A 14123-nucleotide genomic window follows, 5' to 3' on the forward strand; every position below is an offset into this window, starting at 1 on the left:
ACATGAAACCAAGAATAGCTTTGTGTATTTTATCTATTGACAGCAATGTTCCGTGGCAAATGTTGCACTTAAATCTTACTACATTTACTACATTAATGTACCGTGTACTCATGATATCACTAATATTAAAAGCAATTAGGTTATTAAGCTGGGGCATATTTTGTCATGATTGAATTAGTAGGTTGTAAGTGGACAAGGAATTATTTGTCCTTCAGCAGTGATCAAACGACTCTTTTCTTTCGTAGTAGCAAGGGCTAGGATTGTGTGTTATGCAAGTGGGTTGCCAAGGCTTAGACCACATGATGAAATGTCAAAAATACACATGGCAGTGACAGGTATAATAGGGTCCAAAGAAGGCTGTGGCCTATTGAGTAGAATGATCATTTAAACAACATCAGAGTACAGTAGGATGAACAGTAGACATGGGTATTTTGTTCACTTGTGTTACTATAACTCTAACCCTGCAACATCAAGACATTCAAATCCCTGTTTTTTCCTGTTGAAAATTAGGACTAAGAATGCCATAATATTTTGGCAGGAGGCATGCAGGACTAGCCAAAAAAATATCCCAGTGTTTATGGAGTTATCCTGTCATTTCAAAGCAGATGGCCTAAGCACCGAAGCACCAAAAAGCGGAATATAAAAATCAGGTTTGGATAAACTCCTGGGGGAGAAATCCATAAACTGCTATTAATCAAGCTGACTTAGGGAATAGCCACTGCTTATTATCGGCATCAATAGCATAGGATCTAGGTAACATTTGGGCACTTGCCAGATACTTGTAACCTGGATTGACCACTGTTGGAAACAGGATGCTGGGCTTCATGGACCTAGTAAGGCAATTTCTTATGTTATTATGTGCCTGGTGTGTCTTTATTGGGAGGGGGGGAGGGGGGAGGGGTGCTATACCTATATTAAGGTAAAGTGATAGTGGTGGATTCTCTGCCATTACATCTACTGGATTAATTTTGTTAAAAACAACAACGAAAAAAATAATTTGAAGTAAAATGATTACTTGTTCATTATTGTTGAACACTTAAGAGCCAGCGCTGCAGCTGAATGAACTGAGCTTAGTTTAGAGTTTTTTATTTTTTTGCAGGGAAGCCTAGGAGCAAAGTCTCCAAATATTCATTTTAGGCAAGCTGATCATGTTTCCAACTCTACTTGCTATACACTGATATGATGGCAAAAGAAGCGAACACGTAAATGTTGCAAGAGCTCTATTGCTCTTGGGTCTGTTTTCTAAATGTTTTGTTTTTTTTTCCCATTTGTATATTACAAGGAGTTTCTTGGAATTCCCTGCTGTTCTGCATACCCCAGAGCTAGGTAAGGGTAAATTAGCAAGACCCGGCACCGCAAATCATTTGGTAGCCCTCCCCCTGCCATGTACAATTTTAAGCTGGGAGGCACAGCAGGACTTAGCCCTGACCCAGTCCTGTAAAACTCTGGTGTGTGGATCCTTTCAGGCCTGAAAATCCACAGCAGATATGGAGATTTCACAAGGGGGGGGGAGGAGTTTGCTAATAATAGTGGAGTCACCCTCCTGGGATTCTCTCACTCCTTTTCCTGTGGTTTAAGGATCCCTTGAACAGATGCTGGGCTCCTTAACTCTCATGGACCTTTTTTTTGGTACCAGGAAGATCCAATGCTTGACTCTTTCTCCTTCAGTCCTCCCTCTTCTCCTCTGGACTCTTTTGGTCAGAGCACCAGCTAACAGCTGGGCTGCTCTTTTTCCACACTATTGCTTATCCCTGGGCAGGTACCTGACCCTCACACTTCTTGCGCCTCCTGTCAAGATCATCATTCAAGCCAAGATCAGGGTCTTCTTTCCCCCATAAAAAGACAAATTTAGGATGAGAGGTCCACTCCCTCAGAGCAGGAATATCCCCCATGCCACAATTGTACAATATCCCTCAAGAACATGGACATAGGGAAAAGTTTCCGAAGCACCATCACAAAGGTGGCCCTTTGTACTCCTTCGAGGACTATGGAGGCTTCCTGTCTTCCCCAAACTCCTGCAGAGAGATGAGAGACTGGGCTTTTTTCCCCCCTCTCAGCTACAAAATCTCCTGACTAGACTATTCTTGGGCTTCTCTGACCAACAGCCTGGATTGTACCATGGTGACCACTCCTAGAGGAGAACCATAGAAAATGGTTCAATCGCTTGCTACTCTGATAATCACAATATGACCCCTGCTAAGAGAGGAGCAAAACCTTAATTAAGGAAACATAGGCCGCTTTATATTGCTTCTGCTTAACATCAAGTGTAAAGGTGTCTAGCCCTTAGCAAAATACAATCCACCGATGGATGGTCCAGGGAGGTGTGAGTTAAGAAGTGATTAATAGGAGGGTGCATCTCCCCTAAGGAGATGGGTTTTGGAGGTGGTATTAAAAGATAGCTCCATGAGTTACAGGAGTTCAGGGCTAGAGTGTGTTAAGACATACTGAGCAGCTGGAGGAGAGTAGTGCCATCTTCTCTGGTAAGCGCAACAGGCCATCTGTGAATATTAGACAATCCTCAGTCTATGGTGACAACATCTGCCGGGGAAATGTGGTTAAAAGAGAAGGCTTTCCGTGGAGCCCGTAGAAAGAAAGAAAGACCTTCATGGGAGTCTGTGAGGGAGAGGTTTTCTTTGGACTTTGCTCAAGTAATACGAAGAACTGTGAGCAACAACTCTGGAGATTTCATGACTTGTCTAAGAAGCTGCTGTCTTGTTTTTGGTATTTTGGACGTTTGCTGATTGTCTGCCTTTCCTGGATTTTGAATCTGAACTTTAAATAAATGCTTTTTTTTGCCCACCCCCCTTCTTGGTTTGGAACAAGATTTGTGGTGGACTTTGCTTTTTGTTAGGCCTTGCTGGCAAATCCTGCTTCCCACAGCAGAAATCCATGACTGGTTTTCCAGGGGCTCCACAGGGTTAGTCAGTGCTCCTCAGCCTTTCAAGTGTGGCCTCTCTTACCAAGACTTAACACATCAATTAAACACTATGCTCAGTCCATTAAACCCTTCTGCTGTTTCCTGAAAACCTGAAATGAAAAGGGATGAAACGAAACATTTCCCGCTGACTCTTTGTGGCTGTTCAGCCGGTACAGAAGCAGAGAGAAGGTTATTAGCAGAGTTAACATTAAGGCAGTGCACAATCATTTTACAGTTAGGGTATGAGAAAATGAGGTTTTCAGGCCTTTCAAACTGAGTATATTTGTTTGATTAAATACATACAGTATATGGCTTTGGGGGTCACACATACCTTTCCCTATCTACAGAATGGGCATTATCTGCAGGCGATACCTGCAGAATTTAAAGATCCCCAGGTGTTTATGGCATTAGACTAGATGCTGGGATTTGAGTGAGCTGTGGCTCCATCTCTATCGTTTTATTACAAGTACATTACAAAACGGTCGGAGGCGGATATCTGTACCCTCCTTGAGACCCAATGGAACCAGGATGGAGACTTTATTGTTACTCACTCCATTCTCAGGGTCTGTTTTCGGCTTATAGCCAGGATCTCGAGCAACATATATTATAGGGAAATGCAATTTAAATTTTTGAGCTGGGCCTATGTGTCACCTCAAGTGGCCTTTCTCTAGACCATAGCTTCCTCTGCAAGCTGTGTTTGCTGCGGCCATATCACAGGTACTTTGTCTCATGTTTTCTGGACGTGTGTCCCAGTCAGGCGTTTTTGGTGCTGAGTGGCAGACTATATGGCAGATCTGTTGGATGTGGTTTTCCCTGTCACTCCGCTTTGGCTCTTATTTGGTTGCATTTCCCCGGTACGGATCAGAGATCCTGGCTCACATCTGCTTCTTCATAAAGCTTGTCTAGTAGGGAAAAAGGTAATTCTAACCATCTGGACTGGAGGACCTGATGTCCCGTCCTTTTGGGTGTGGCGAAATTGTTTCCATGTTATGATAACCATGGAGTGTATGGCATCCCGGATATCACCAAGAAGCCGGAAACAGTTTTTAACTGTTTGGCAAGTTTATCTTCAATCTCTCCCACATCGAGCTCGTAGCCTGCTTGTCAATGATTAATCATGGACTCCTTACTATAAGATGTGACATGGTGGAATAGCATGATCTGCAAAAAAGTAATTCACCTGTTCAACATTACTGTGCTTGGGGGTGGGAGGGGGATGGGCGGATGGGGGGGGGGGGATATTATTGTAATTGTAACTTGTTGACGTTTGTCTGGGATGCGTTCAGGATCCCACTCGTCTCAGGACTGTATTTGTTTACTGATGCAAAACTCAATAAAAAACGTTTAAACATAAATGCGTACAGTAAATCATGAAATTGAGAGAATATGTACTATATCTAAAATTTTGGAAAGAATGTATTTGTATCAACTGTTTCTCTATAGAAGACTGAATGTAGAAGAGATGGGAAACCTTTGACGTAGATAATGCAAGAAATATTTAGTTGCATCAAGTGCAAACATGCAATAGTAGATTTTCAAAGCGATCTGGCAATCTAACTATAGAGCTAGGCTGCTAGATCAACATCTTTGAAAATGTATCGCCACTGAGCAGCTAAATACAGAAGTCTAGTTTTACTAGTCGTATAAGTTCTGAGTTGTCCCAGGGGGTGTAGTTAGGTTTGGGGAGGTAACTTAGCTGACTGGCACTAAATTTCAGTGTTAGCCAGTTAAGCTCTTGTGCGTCAGAATAGCTGGCATAGCCAGCTAGATTTATAGATGATTTTTCATCCTCAATCTAAGTGGCTAAGTTGGAGCTGAAAATGCGCTCAAATGTAGCTGGCAAAAGCAAAGACAACAATGTGTCCACTAAGCACATTATTTATTTATTTAAAAGGTTTTATTCTCGCTCTTTCTGACTATCAGAGTGGAAACATCAAAACATTCCTAACCTACAAACATATAAACCACGAATCAAACATTTAAAACATACACAACCTGCATGATCATTAACGAGAAAAAAAAAAGAGAGTAACTCGGCCAATTAAGTGAACAGGACGTTCAAACCCTGGAGTGCAAAGGCTTGCCGAAAAAAATGTGCCTTTAGTTGTGGCTTAAATGACTGCGCACAAGGGATCATTCTCAGAGTGTCCGGTAACGAGTTCCACAATCGAGCTCTGTTACTGAGAAAGCCCTTTCACAGGCCCTCTGATAATGGGGCAGATCATAATGAGGGAACCTCCAGCAGCCCATGATGTCTTGATCTGCAAGCCCTCAGAGGATTATGTAGTCTTAACATAGCAGAGATCCAAGGAGACATATTGTCATTAAGCAGTTTATGAATCAATGTCATGGTCTTGTATTTGACCTGCCATTGCATTGCGCCTAGGGCCAGCTTTGAGCTTCCAGAAGAAAGTAGGTCAAGATGAGTGCAAGAAGTCTTCAGGTTAGTTTGTTTGTATAATGCTGTGCTAGCACATTGTTTTGTCCAAAGATTTAATTCCTGCAAGTTCAGAAAGGGGGGGAACAAATCCATTTGCCCAATTATTAAACATAGCACTTTTGTGGCATGCTTATAGATGTGATAAAGAATACCCCATTAACAATATTTCAGTGACTTGTATATTTATTTATTTATTTATTTATTTATTTAAAATTTTTATATACCGGCATTCATGATACAATCACATCATGCCGGTTTACATAGAACAGGTTATTAGAAATAACCATAGTTTGGTTGGTACTAGATTTTTAAATTTTCATTTTTGTGTCAGTGGTTGAGTAACAAGCTTGATCTTGTGGCTTATGCTGTAATTACTTGTATTTCTGAGTGTCTGAAGACACCCAGTGACTGATAATGAAGTGATGTTAAGTACTAACCTAAGTCACACACATGCTTAAGTTCCATGAGCTATGAATGCCTGTTCAATGACTTCAGTCTTGCATCTGAGATGTGTGGTAATGAATAGATAAAGTCAGACGGGACTCCTCATATTCTGTCTAAATAATTATGCATGCAAGCCTTCATTTTAATCTTAATGGAACATTTGGACAGGAGAAAATTCTGATTGGTTGCAGTAGTGGGTGCACAAATTACACCAAATGTTAAGAAGGTAACTTTAAAATGTGTGCACGCTCATCCATATCCATGCATGGACAAAACTGCTTCAGTATTTTATAATGTATGCATATAAGATGTACACAGGCTATAATGTACACGTAAATGTACCTGGGAACATGCGCATCTGTAAAAAACACAAATAAAATTTTGCACCTATCCGAATAATTACATGTTATTCTGCTAAGTAGCAACACTTATTTGGATAAATTCCAGATAAATCTTAAAACACTACAGATATCTGGATAATTCTAAAAAGCATTACTTATCCAGCTAAATCAGACAGCTGAATAAGTCGCTTTCTTTAGACTTATCTGGCTAAGTTAGATAGCCAAATAAGTCAAAATTTAGCCAGATAAGTGTACGCAACTTGTATACCCGTGTATTTTTATATCTAATTTTAAAATGACATGTGAGTACATTTGACCTTCATAGTAGGCGTCATCGTATAGTACAAGACTTTTAAACTCTGCCTTATATATAATCATTGGTCAAAAGTTCAATTTTTAAAATATTTTTTAAATGTGCAAAACGTGAGTGTCCATCAATATTCTGATGATCACTTTTTCAATTGTGCAAAACGTACGTATCCATCAATATTTTGTTTTTCTATAATGTAGTATAACACTTATCTGTTCTTTCAAACTCAAGGGTCCTTGATCAATCTTGATGGTTAAGCAGATGTAGATACAGTCTATGTTTCTTCTAAAGTCAGCTCTCTCACCTGACACGGGACCGGATTTCGGACGATTGTCCTTTATCAAGGGGTAAATAATATCCGTGTCAGGTGAGAGAGCTGACTTTAGAAGAAACATAGACCGTATCTACATCTGCTTAACCATCAAGATTGATCAAGGACCCTTGAGTTTGAAAGAACAGATAAGTGTTATACTACATTATAGAAAAACAAAATATTGATGGATACGTACGTTTTGCACAATTGAAAAATTGAATATATCATCAGAATATTGATGGACACTCACGTTTTGCACATTTATAAAAATATTTAAAAAATTGAACTTTTGACCAATGATTATATATATAAGGCGGAGTTTAAAAGTCTTGTACTATACGAAGATGCCTAGTATGAAGGTCATACATTCTAAGCTCAAGTATTAAGAGTCATAATTAGTGCATCTGATATTTTTAGCATGTATTTTGGGATTGTGTTGGTCTTTTCCATTAGTGTATTTGTAATTCCAACAATTCCTATTGATAAAATCAGGATGTCCCTGAGCATAGTATGGTAGTAATGTGAGTACATTTATCATGCGTAAATTAGAAACATTTAGTCAGCTTTTACACGTGTAAGCCAGGAGATTTTGTTACATATGCATTGCAATGAAATTACCGGTTTTACCAATTACTCTACCAGTTTGCTTAGTTCATCTGCAGGTTATTGAGACCCTCCTGGCTCTTCAACCATTTCACCTAGATCCTCACTCAGTCACTATTTCACTTTTAAGATGTTTAGGATCACTTCCTACAGATATTGAGCAAGAGTAAATATATGTGAGTAAGCTGCCAAATTTCCATGCGTAAATGTTGGCCCACACCTGGGAACACCCCTGGCCTATACTTTTTTTCACATACACAAATTTGTGTATGCTGTTTTACATGCATAACTGCTCATATTTACATGCGCAAATTTTAAAAATTCACCTTTTAATGGGCATAATCCTGGTGGCAGTGGCTGTATTTCAACACAATTGATACAATTTGACCTGTTGATGATTTCCCTCCAGAAACATCCTAATTAAGCTCCAAAGATGCTGTGCTCTTTTGCCAAATACACACCAAAATAACTAACAAGCATGAACAACTATTTCACATTAAAAAAATGGAAGCCATTTTTTTCTACAAGAATCATCTTGCTAGAAATTTTCCATTTATTAATGATTAGCTTGGTTGAGGGCTTGAGGCTATTCCAGTTGGTCATTAGATCCTTGAAAATGCTTGCCTTCTCAGTCATTATTGCATAATTATTATTTCTTTAAAGTTAGTTATGACTTCATGAGTTCTAGGTGAAGGAGATACTGGAGATTGCTTTCAAATAAAAGCATTTTGTATCTTTTTATTCATAATTACTGCTACTTTTTATTTCAAATTGGTTATATTGTGCACATTCTGCTAGTTTACAGAGGAGATTTGGAAGTCCTGAGAAAAGGTAAACTGTAGTTTTGCTCAACAGTCACATTTTTTACCCAAGCTATGGCACTTCCAATAACAGAATTAAAAAAAAAAGATTTATCTGGCTGCTTTGACAGCCTCCAGTATGGAAATGGCTGGTGTTGCTGGTGCTTTGACAGGGATGCCAAACAGCCATGAAGCAGACATGAGCCCTGAGAAGAAATGATTGTTGGCATAGGCTTGGAAGCCTCTCTTCAGCCCTGAAGAGAAAGCAGCAGTAAAGGAAGACCTGGTGGTCCTATCGACCGAATAGTAGAGATCAGTTCTGTCCAGCTGTCTTTTCCCCAAGACTATGGAAAGTGGAAGAGAGAACGAGCAGTTCTGGCCAGCTAAAGATTCTCTCCCTGAGTCTAAGGAGAGAATAGTCTCAACCAACTGGGGATCCCCAACTCTGGACAAGAGGAGAAAGGAAGAAAAAAAGTCCCAGATAACTGAAGATTACCTGGGCCCAAAGAGAGAGAAGGAGAAAGGAACAGTTCTGTCTGGCCAGAGAGTTCCTCTTCCTCCCCTAGATTCTGGCAGGATAAGGGATTCCATTCCTCTCCATGAATATTCATGGGTTTCGTCTTGCCTGTATACAGAGTTACCCTTGACCCAAGTCAATCCGAAAAGGCTGATATAGTTCTGCTTTTGTACCGGTAGTTCCAATTTTTCCATCAATCGACAGGGCAAAACCAGAAGTGGATCATCCCACCAGGGTTGAGCTGGGTCAGGTGGCAACCATGTCTATATGCTAACAGTGAACGCACTCTGGTCTTAGTTAGGGAAGCCTGCATTGCATTAGCACACACATGGTCGAGGTGCCTTTGGAACAGTAAAACCCCATAGTTTTGATAAAGAATAGTATTTTAAAGAAATTATTTTTTACATAGACAAAGAACAAAATAAGTTTCTGCAGGGTAATTGTTGCAGTGGCATTTGTAAGAATGGTTGCTCAACAGTCAGGCTCCTCTTTCATTTGGTGAGGGTGGGGTTGAGGATCCCTGCCCCCTCCAGGTCCTGGAAGCAGAGATGGTGAGTATTGGGAAGGCAGCTGATGTATTCTGCTATCTGATGGGAGAAGCAATCAGATAGGAGTTAGCAATCTGATGTAAATTTGCTGTTAGTTAGACTGTGGAGTAGCAATCTGTTATTATTGGCTCCTAAGGAAGGAGGAGTCAGCAATCTTGTATTGTCTCAGATATCGTTTTGCTAAGGAGTAGCAATCTGTAATGAATCTGACATAGTAGTAGGTGGATCCCTGGGCCAGTGGCAGATGACCACGCCCCTAGGAGGATATCCCGAGAGGGACCACTGGCTAGACTTGAGTATGGAGACAGACACACCTTAGTTCTTTTATTAAACAGGTTTTTGAAACCACCAGAGATGGCAGTAGTGAGCTGATATGCCCGGCAGGGCTGTAGTCCCTCGGGTACTGGAACAGTGATCCAGGATGGCTGAGCTGTTGAGAAACTGTAGACAGTGAGTAGGCAGAGTAGGCAGAGTTCATGAACAGAACTAGATGACAAAACTCACATAAGGTCTCAAGGAAACTCAGGAGCTGGAAAGGTTTAGGCCCTCGAGGAGTGAGTACCTGGTTCCAGGGAAAGCTCTGAGAGAGCGATGGTAACTCACAATTGTTTGTAGCAGCGATAGCTTCCAGGCAGTAGAGAATCTTCAGAGTGTCCAGGTACATGGGCCCTCGAGGAGCGAGTACTGGTTCCGATCTGTAATCTGAAAGTAAAGAAAAAGAGCGAGGTCCCCGAGGAGCGGGTACCTCTAGTAAGTCTGAGGAGGCAGAGTAGCTTGGGAGGTGTAGCTGAAGCAATCCCCTTTCTAACTCAGATAAATAGTGAAATAGAGACCTTTAAATATTGGAAGCGGATGGCATCAGCTCTTGCTGGTACTTCAATCAGAGCGTGCGCGCCCTAGGTCTTCAGGCAACATGGCGGATCTGCAACGTCGAGCCGGTCGGGGGACGCCGGAGGGAGACTGCATGGAGACGCCGCGGCAGCCAGCCGTCCATCAGACCCGGAAGGAGTCGCCACAGAGGTAAAGAGGGCGGAGTGAGGACATCGAGCAGCGACGGTCGAAACAGCAGCTCCCGCCCTGGGACCAGAAAGAGAGTATGCTTGTGGCTGAGGAATATAAACCCTGGGAGCAGAGAGAAAGAGAGCACGAGTGCATTCCAATTTTTGTTTTTAAAAAACCATTTTCACTTGTCTATATACTAATAAGGAAGTCAGCATATTTGTGTGGACACTGTGCTAGGACATGTTCCTGTTAGCCTACAGATTTGGCTGGTAAGGTAAGATTTTATAGTTTAGCTGGAAAACAGTGTGTCCCAATAAAGATTTCACACGTGGTGTAAAATAAAAAATGGATCTGCACAGCAGCTGTTACAGTGGTTGCTAAAAAAAAAAAAAAAAATCACTGCTGCATGATACATGCAGGTTTCTGAAAAACATAATTAGTGTAATTCTGGGGATCCCCTGGCCAGTGCCCAGGAGGAGCAGTCAGCTTGGGTGGGAGGATAACTTCCCTAAGGCCCATGAAGAGAGAGAGAATATCAAAGCAGGCTAGAGGGATCCCTTCTCCTGGTCCAGGAAGAGAGAGAGAGAGAATCATGGTGCGCCTGGGAAGTACCCTCCTGGGGCTTCAGGAGGCAAGACCAGGTCACGGGGGGGGGGGGGGGGGGCAAGGAATCTCTTTTCCAGGGCTTGAGAGGAAAGAGCAGGCATCGTAGTTGTGAAATAATAATTTATTAAAAAGTCGCTTCTGCAGTGTTTCATTGCTTCCATTTATATTGTCTAATTTAAACAATCCGGAATTGCAAGATACAGAATAAAAGAAACTTCTACTGAAGTACAATAAAGTCCCTGATGATAGAACCTAAGTATTTATTTAGATTCAGATTGAGCTCATGGCTTTTCACTGGCATATGTGTCTATGTTGGTTTGAGAAAGGGTTCTTGCCTTCAGGAGAATCTACCCTTTTTTTTTTTTACCCTGCTCCTAATAGTGTACAGTATGAAGATGAAACAATCTGAGCCATTCTTAATGCAGAAACCTTATCTACGTATGCCAAACCTCAAGTGAAAGCCCCTCCTCTCTTCCTGGAGTGGTGAATCCCCCTGCAATGTGATTGAACAAGGTCTTCTGTGGAATGCAACTATCTGTACTGGAATAGACAACCTTTCTTTCAAGAACATCAGCCGTGATTTTGGGAGAAATGAATACATATGAGAGAAGAAATTGCAGATCAGACAATAAACTAACTCTAATTTCATCATAGCCAAGATGTAGTTCTAACATTTCCTCTTAGCTGAATCGGATACGATGGGGTTTTCACTATTCATATACTGGTTGGTAATAGTATAGAATGAAGGGTACAAAAAACCCGAGGTGCTCTGATTGATAAAACAATTTGGTAACACGAATGTACAGGCAAAGAATGAATCAAGTAAATAGCTGTTAATAAAATATAGTCTGCGCCTCCAGCCTTTTTATGTTTAAGCAAAGGCTACAGGTTAGCAATCAAAAATAAACTTTTCCCCCTTGCCCCCCCTCCTCAGCCACTGCAGAGTTCAAATTTGGTGGCCATGCTTTCGTGGCTAATGCATCAACCCACAAAATACTTTTCAGTCTATAGCAGTTTTTGCACATGTAAACCAACTCCCCCCTCCTAGCAAACCCTGAATCATGCTTCAGAATGCCAAATCTAGGAAAATATAGACAGGAATTTATTGTGTCAAAATTTGACTATTATTTTTAGCTAGAAGACTTGCAAGATTTGTTTTTGTAAAATGCATTAACTGAACTTCAGATAAAACTATCCTTTAAACAATTGAAATTCACTTCCAGCCAGAAAGCCACCTCGTCTCCTAATCAAATTACAAAAAGTTCCGTATGGCTGAACAAAGTGCTTCCTAGCTTGATGTTTAATGTGGATAATTATTTGTGTTAGCTTAGCGTGTTTACTTTTTTAATCACAGAGAAAAATTGTACAGTGCCAAATGGTGGGGGTTTTTTTTCTCGCTAATGCGCCATTCTTTGTTGAAAAATGTGTTCATGGAAGAAATAATTTTATTGGTGGAGAAGGGGGAGGGGTGGGGTGCAGCTGGGGGGTGGGTTGGTTTCTTTTTAATTCTTTTTGCTTTCAGCTCAGTCAGAACCGGGGCTACTATCCGGCACCATGAAGCTTCAACTTAGAGTATTGCCAGCCCTTTTTATTTGTCTACATTCTGAGGGGAAAAGAAGAATTATGAGATCACTGAAGGGTCAAAAGAGTTGTCCAACTAAAATTGTATTTTAGCTGGGTAAATTTTAGCTGGATAAATTTTTACCTATTCAAAATCCCCGCCCCCCCTCTCCTTTATCCAGCTAAATATGTGTAGATACAGTCGTTAAGCACATAAAGTTAGTTGGATAAGAAAGGGACTGGGTCAGTGCATTCCCAGGGTGGGTTTTTAAAGTGTTTATAAGTAATGTGAGAGTGCTTTCCAGCTAAATTTATGCGGACTTTCTGTCTCCACAAATAACCGCTAAATCTACTCCCACAAAATGTATACAGGTAGATTTAGCTGGATTTGTGGCCGCACTCTTACAGGTGAACTATAAAAGCTGGATGTGCACTGAAATTGGGAGATGGGCGTGCATCCAGCACGTGCGCATGTCCACATGATTTTATAAGGCAACCAGATGCGGGCACAAGCGCCGATGTGTGAGTATCTCACATTGGACATAACAAGGGGCATAGTGTAGGTGGGGCGTGGCCAAGAGATGTGTGCCTGAGTACCTACGTGCCTTATGTGATTGACCTGCACTTTAGGGTTAAATTGTAGGAAGGAGGATGAAGCATACAAGGAATACATTGTTTTGACCAATCTTAAAGCTCTGGTCAATATTAACAGATGACTGTTCAAATCTGCACATATTTTCCAAATCAGGATTGATATCCAGGATTGTAGGTTTGCTCACAAATAAAGGGCAACAAACAAGATGTAGGCGATATCTTTTTATTGGACTAACATGCTCCTGTCATCAGGTCAATCATTTTTGGTTGACCCAATGGACAGAGCATAGATAGCTCTTGAAAGCTCATCATAAATGTATTCAATTAGTCCAATAAAAAAAGGAATCATCTACAACTTATTTGTGGATCTTTATTTCTGTGTTTATAAGTGGACTAACAAAGCATGAGCACTATATCACTGTTTGCAAATTCAGAGCTCGGCAAAGGGAGCCAGGTTTGCGCCCAGGAAGATTAAAAGTGAAAGAGGAAACCAACAGCATTTCCCATTTGATCAGAAACGAGCTAAATCTTACAATGTGTACATTGGCGATAGGTTCTTTTGAGTTTTACAATGGGCGACACTTGCTGACCTGCTAATTCACAGGTAGAGTTAGCTTTGGAGAAACGGCCTCTCAAAAATATCTCCGTAACATACAGTGACTGGAGGTGCCAGATTTCCTGATCTGAATGTCTTTAAAATAATGCAATCTCCATTTTAACCATTGACTGGAAAAAAAATCTTTGCAGTCCATTCTGAAGTGGTGTGATAGATCGCAAAAAGGCAGGGCTAGTTAGAACTAATAATTATGAGGTAGATATTCAGCCATGCTGCTGGATATACCCAGCTATCTAAAAGTTAGATACATTTATCCGGATAACTTTAGATCTGTGTAATTTCAGGCTTAACTTATCCAGCTAACCAAAGCCTTATTTGCATCTGATGTTCCTTCATTTATATGTGATTGTGTGCTAATTTTAGTGCATGCATGCTGACCTTTTCTTGGACCAGTTTAGCGTGCATACTTGGCCTTTCTGGATCAATTTTCAAAAGGATTACCTGGTTGACTTTGGAAGTTAACTGGATATATCTCTGGATTTGAAAGTTCCCCTGCTGACCATAGAGATTTG

The 14123-nt window shown here is 40.9% G+C and overlaps 1 protein-coding gene across 1 annotated transcript in view; it reads left to right on the top strand.

Moving 5' to 3' along the window:
- The window catches only part of SHISA9 (shisa family member 9), a 295699-nt gene that overhangs the window by 158924 nt on the left and 122652 nt on the right, over positions 1-14123 (top strand). The window lies entirely within an intron of this gene.

This window comes from Rhinatrema bivittatum, chromosome 14 (assembly GCF_901001135.1).
Source record: "Rhinatrema bivittatum chromosome 14, aRhiBiv1.1, whole genome shotgun sequence".
In the NCBI taxonomy this organism is placed as follows: Eukaryota; Metazoa; Chordata; class Amphibia; order Gymnophiona; family Rhinatrematidae; genus Rhinatrema; species Rhinatrema bivittatum.